The sequence below is a fragment of the Myotis davidii genome, unplaced genomic scaffold, assembly GCF_000327345.1.
Source record: "Myotis davidii unplaced genomic scaffold, ASM32734v1 scaffold391, whole genome shotgun sequence".
Lineage (NCBI taxonomy): Eukaryota > Metazoa > Chordata > Mammalia > Chiroptera > Vespertilionidae > Myotis > Myotis davidii.
The window spans coordinates 1,041,587-1,047,247 of NW_006284336.1; the positions used below are offsets into that span (position 1 = coordinate 1,041,587).

General features: G+C 43.3%; 1 long non-coding RNA gene across 1 annotated transcript in view; it reads left to right on the top strand.

Moving 5' to 3' along the window:
• Positions 1 to 3,516: 3,516 nt before the first annotated feature.
• LOC107184514 overlaps positions 3,517 to 5,661 on the top strand; it is a 34,678-nt gene continuing 32,533 nt past the window's right edge. Inside the window, exon 1 of the long non-coding RNA XR_001515363.1 lies at positions 3,517 to 3,527. This is a non-coding gene — a long non-coding RNA (uncharacterized LOC107184514). The remainder of the gene's footprint in view (positions 3,528 to 5,661) is intronic.

The window sequence follows — 5,661 nt, forward strand, 5'->3', positions numbered from 1 at the left end:
GAACAGATTGCAATGGAAAGGCTGTCCTCTCAGTTCTGGTCTGGACTGGCTAGAAAATGTAGAGATAGCACTGAGGCAGAAACCCAGGGTGGGAAAGAACTCTCCAGGCCTAGTCATAAAGAGCCTCTTCTGGCTTGATACAATAGTGGATTCTTTCTAGAGCTTAAGGTAGGATGAACTGTGAATATACCTGCATCTCCAGGCAGCTGGGAGTGACTGACAAGGGAAAGAATATAGTCAGTCCTAGCTTCAGGCAGTAAGAAGTCAAGAAATTTTTTAATATTCCATCTGTGGGTCACGACCCCTTTGGTGGTCGAACGACCCTTTCACAGGGGTCGACTAAGACCATCCTGCATATCAGATATTTACATTATGATTCATAACAGTACCAACATTACAGTTATGAAGTAGCAACGAAAATGATTTTATGGTTGAGTCACACATGAGGAGCTGTATTTAAAGGGCCAGGAGGTTGAGAACCACTGCTTAACTGGAAAATGAGTCCCACCCTGGGTTAGAACCACTCAGCATCCCCATCTATTTCATAAGCATTGTTACATTTGCTATTGGACAGGCACTGCTGCAAGCTATCAAGTGTACTCACTAATTTAATCTCCACCTAGGAGGTAGCTACTGTTGTTACACCTTCTCTCCCTAGGACAGTGGCTGGCAAACACATTAGTCAACAAAGCCAAATATCAACAGTACAACGATTGAAATTTCTTTTGAGAGCCAAATTTTTAAAACTTAAACTATATAGGTAGGTACACTGTTATTAACTTAATTAGGGTACTCCTAAGGCTTAGGAAGAGCCACACTCAGAGATGCCACAGCAACAGCACACAGCTGAAAAGTCATAAAGCCAGGATACTAACCAAGGTAGTCTGGTTCCAGAATCTTCAGCTGTAACCACCACCCAACCCAGCCATTTTAGCACAGAGCCAGTGGTAGGAGCCACCTTCTGCCCACCAGCCTGTGGGTAAGGATGTGTGTGGCCCTGTGGCCAGTATAGTCCTGCATTAAGAGTGAGGTACATGCAAGATTGTGGCTCTGAACCTGAGTCTCTAGGGAAGGGGCAGCAGCAAGGACTGGATCAAAAGACTGCAGAGGGACAGATTGCCCTGCCCCCTTGCACACAACTACACCCTACCCATCCACACCCAAAATGCAAGCAGTGGGTACAGGAAATCTCTATACCTTCCTCTCAATTCTGCTCGGAGCCTGAAACCTCTCTAAAAAAGATCTATTAAAATTTAACCTCATAATCTCTACTTACTATTTTCCTCACTTTCATGCCTAATGCATTACAGAAATTGTTTGAAGTCATTTTCTAACTCCCAAGATAAATTTTAGTCTTTTTCCTATTTTACTTCTTTGACATATTTGCCAGTTCTGTCCTCCCTTCTCCCTATGAACCTTCATCTTAGGTTCAAAAAATGTTTGTTGAATCACTGAAAGTAAATGCAACTTCTCACTAGCTTTCCCAACCACTTAATCCTTGTCCAGTCTCCACCCACTCCTTAAATATCTGGGACCCCACGGATTTGTCTCTGATCTTCCCCTTTTCTCCATATAAAATATCCTGGCTTCATACCCATCATTGGTTTCCCACTGTTACTCTATCATTAATTTTCTACTAATAAATTATTGATTCACTCATTCAACTCTTTTTACCTCATTCAAGTGTCCAATATTATTTCCTATCATCCACTAGACACATTCAGCTGAGAGTCGCACGAACACCTTAAGACCAACTTGTCCGAATACCAAACTTGCTTTAATGTTTCCATCCTCCCCACCTTCTGATTCTCTTCCTCTCTTTATTAAGCTCAGATTCAAAAGAAATGTAAGTATATAGTGCCTTATACATACAATTTATCTAAATACTTGGTTCCTTTTCCTATTCTTTATGAGGAACAGATATCATGGACACGGTGTGCTTGGTTTACCCAGTAGGGCCAATTTCAGTTTCCCCATTCAGGCTTTCAGCTGCAGGAAACGCTTCCTGGAAAGGTGACCAAAAGCAATCCCTTCTGATGTATCTAAACCAAAGGAATAGCGTGACTGTTTCTCTGAGCCAGCTCAAGGGGAACACACGATAACTTTAGTTCTGTCACTAATTTTCACCAGTAAAAAGGCCATGGATTTATACTTGGAAAATCTGTTTCGTACCCAGAAAGGCAGACCTTCTCAATGGTTTGCTCTGCAGGCTGCAGTCCTCGTGCTCCAAGCACAGGCAAAGTCTGCAAGCCTCTGAACGGCAAGGAAGAACAAGGAGCTCCCTGTCGTCACCTGAAGGCCGAAAACTCTTTCTACCAAGTCCAACCTTCGGAGGCCCACAGAGGGGAATTATGAAGGTTTTCCACTGTGGGCTGCCCTTGCTCTCAGTAGAAGGGAGGTGAATACTGACTTATTTGTGTTCTTGGACTATCTTGGCAGCAGGGGCTAGGCAAAACTCACAATAAATTGGGAAAGCTGGTACACCTAGAGAAAACAGGCCAACGGAATATTTGCCTTCCTTAAAAAATGCACTGTTTACTGCAGTGAGTGCTTGGAGGACAGGACACAGGGGGACCAGCGGGGCCAGGCAGGGTGGCTGGAGAGGAACAATTTCATGATGAAGTCATTAAGAGTTAGGACATTATTATAATAATGATGGTGCTAATAATAGTTCATTTTATTAATAGCAAGTCCACATATGAAATATCTGTTCTCTATCAGCCACTAACTATACTGCTTGTTTTTAGGGCATATTTTTAATCTTCCCCATAATATTGGCAAATACTCATTATGATGCCCAATTTATAGGAATATGAGAGGTTAATTGGCTCACTCAAATCACACAGCTGGTAAATGAGAGCCCCAATTCAACCCCAGGTCTGCAGGATATCATTTGTGCAATTCCCACTGCAGAATATCATTTGTGCAAGTTGCTTGGGATATAAGGACGTAGGTGAGGTGTCTGACTGTTTGCAGCCAAGGATGCAGTCGCTGCAAAAGGATGCAGAAGGATGGGTCAGATGGAGCCAGAAGAACACTTGATCCTAGAAAAAAGGAGGAAGCTACTTCAGGATGACACCACACACTAGAACCCAGCTCAAAGGCCTAAAGCAGAAGCAGGGGGACTCAGGCAGAGGCCACGATAACTACCATTAGGAAGAGCCCAATGAAAGTAGAGCGACGATGGAAATAGTGTAAACTGGCCAGTCAGACGCAGCAATGTCAGGGGGCACTCATGAATTAAACAGGGAGCAGAAATCTCTCCTTACAGACTGCCAAGAAAGAAGGCTGGTCACAATAAGAGGGGAGAAGATGTGGAGGAGAAGGAGGGATGTCTTCTGGGTTAGGCCCAACTTTTTCACAATTAAACTGGCTGCCTTCCTGGGAAGAGGATTCTTCATCATGGGAAGTGTTCAAAGCAGCGGTTTGTCTCTCCCAAACTTGGGATTCTTTTGTTCTGACCCTACCACCCCAATTTTACCAGAAATATCCACACTGACCTCCTTAGGTCAGTGATGGCGAACCTGGTGACACGCGAACTCATTTTTTTGGTTGATTTTTCTTTGTTAAATGGCATTTAAATATATAAAATAAATATCAAAAATATAAATCTTTGTTTTACTATGGTTGCAAATATCAAAAATTTTCTATATGTGACACGACACCAGAGTTAAGTTAGGGTTTTTCAAAATACTTACACGCCGAGCTCAAAGGTTCGCCATCACTGTCCTAGGTGAACCCATGAAGCTCCAAATCCCCTTTACCACCAGGTGGGCCTCACACCTCAGCTGAGCTCCGATGTGGGAGACCCACATCTGACCAACACTTAGAAGTAGAGAATCTGCCGAAACCGGTTTGGCTCAGTGGATAGAGCGTCGGCCTGCGGACTCAAGGGTCCCGGGTTTGATTCCGGTCAGGGGATGTACCTGGGTTGCGGGCACATCCCCAGTGGGAGATGTGCAGGAGGCAGCTGATCGATGTTTCTCTCTCATCGATATTTCTAGCTCTCTATCTCTCTCCCTTCCTCTCTGTAAAAAATCAATAAAATATATTAAAAAAAAAAAAAAAGAAGTAGAGAATCCTAAGTCACTTCACTCTCCAAGGCTAAGTCTCATCTACCATCAAACAGGGACAACAATGCCCTCCTTACTGGACTTAGATGGAAAATCCTAGCACAGTAGTTGAGAGGAGATTAACTGAATCTAAATCGCCACTCTCTTTACTCCAAATCCACATGAGTGAACCATTTTATGTAAAACGTATTTATTTAAATGTTCATTAAGCATTCGTCATTTTGTTAGGCACAAAAACTATGCTATCCAATATGGTAGCCACTAGCCACTGTCAGACAGCACTGGCCCAGCAAATCAGAAGCGACTAAGACAAGATCCATGTCCACTGTAACAAATGTGGGGAGACAAATATAAAATAAGTATAAGGTGTTTAGAAGTTCTATGATAGAAGTATGTCTGGTGTGGGTGCAAATGAGACCAAATCTGCAGGATTGGGGTTAGAGCAAGGGTGTGTTCTGAGGACCTTGTCCGGGTATGGATGTGAGGGAAGCCCTAGTTCCCTTTGATTGTTTATCTACTGTGACAGGATGTAACTTGAATGTTTTACAGACATGCTCCAATTTTCCCAACCATTCCACAAGACAGACACCCAGCTGCAGAGAGATGACAAAGTCTGACCATTGTCACAAAACTAATAAACAACAGATCTTAATTTTAACTCCAAATTATCCTAGTCATTGTTCTTTACCTATATTCAGTGCTGCCCCATTTTAGCAGAGTCTCTGAACCCGCTTCCCTAAGACCTGTCCCAGCCTTCTATTCAAATGCCCTGACACGTCTGCCAGTCACAGCTACAAGCAATAGCCCTAACTAGAAAGTGGGCGACTTGCACATATACCATATCAATCTTGCCTCCAAGCATTTCAGGTGGTTTGTGCCGTATTCAAGTTCAGTCCTATTACTTCCACTACATGCTGCCTGAGAACCTTGGAACAGCCTCCAAACATAGTCGGCCTTGAATATTAACAGACAGACAGCAATGAAGCCAGAGAGACTTGTTTGTTAGAATTTGACACGGAGAACTGCTTAGGGCAATGCTAAAATAGCAACCGGTAGAATAAATACACCAATTACACAGGATGGTCAGGGGATGTGTTGTAAACAGCAATTCATTAAAGAAAGCAAAACCCTGGTGACAGTTTTTAAATCCTTACCAAAACACTTTTTGACTAAAGGCAATATTTTCATAGTTCCTATTCCCTGCCTATAAATGTGTGCTTCTTAAATAGCCCTTTCAGAAGCTCAGGTCCAGCCCAGCAGAGGAGCTGGTGACATCATCCTGCTGCACAAAAAAGGGATTGTTCCGCCTCCAAGAAAACCCCGTGAAGTCTGCCTTGCCTAAGGACAAGGTGGGGAAAGGGCCACCCATCCCCATTATCTTTGATGTGTGTATAGCTCTTGATGTGATTTTTTTTAAAGATCACTCCAATTCTTTTCTTGCTTTTCCGGTGGAGGTTTTGGGGGTGGGGGCTCAACCAAAGGGCCATGTGTGATGGGGAGGCACTGTCTGATGCCAATTGGCATTTGGGGCAAGGACAAAAATTCCTTACCTTGAAAATGTTCTCAGATCCAACTCTACCTCTGATTC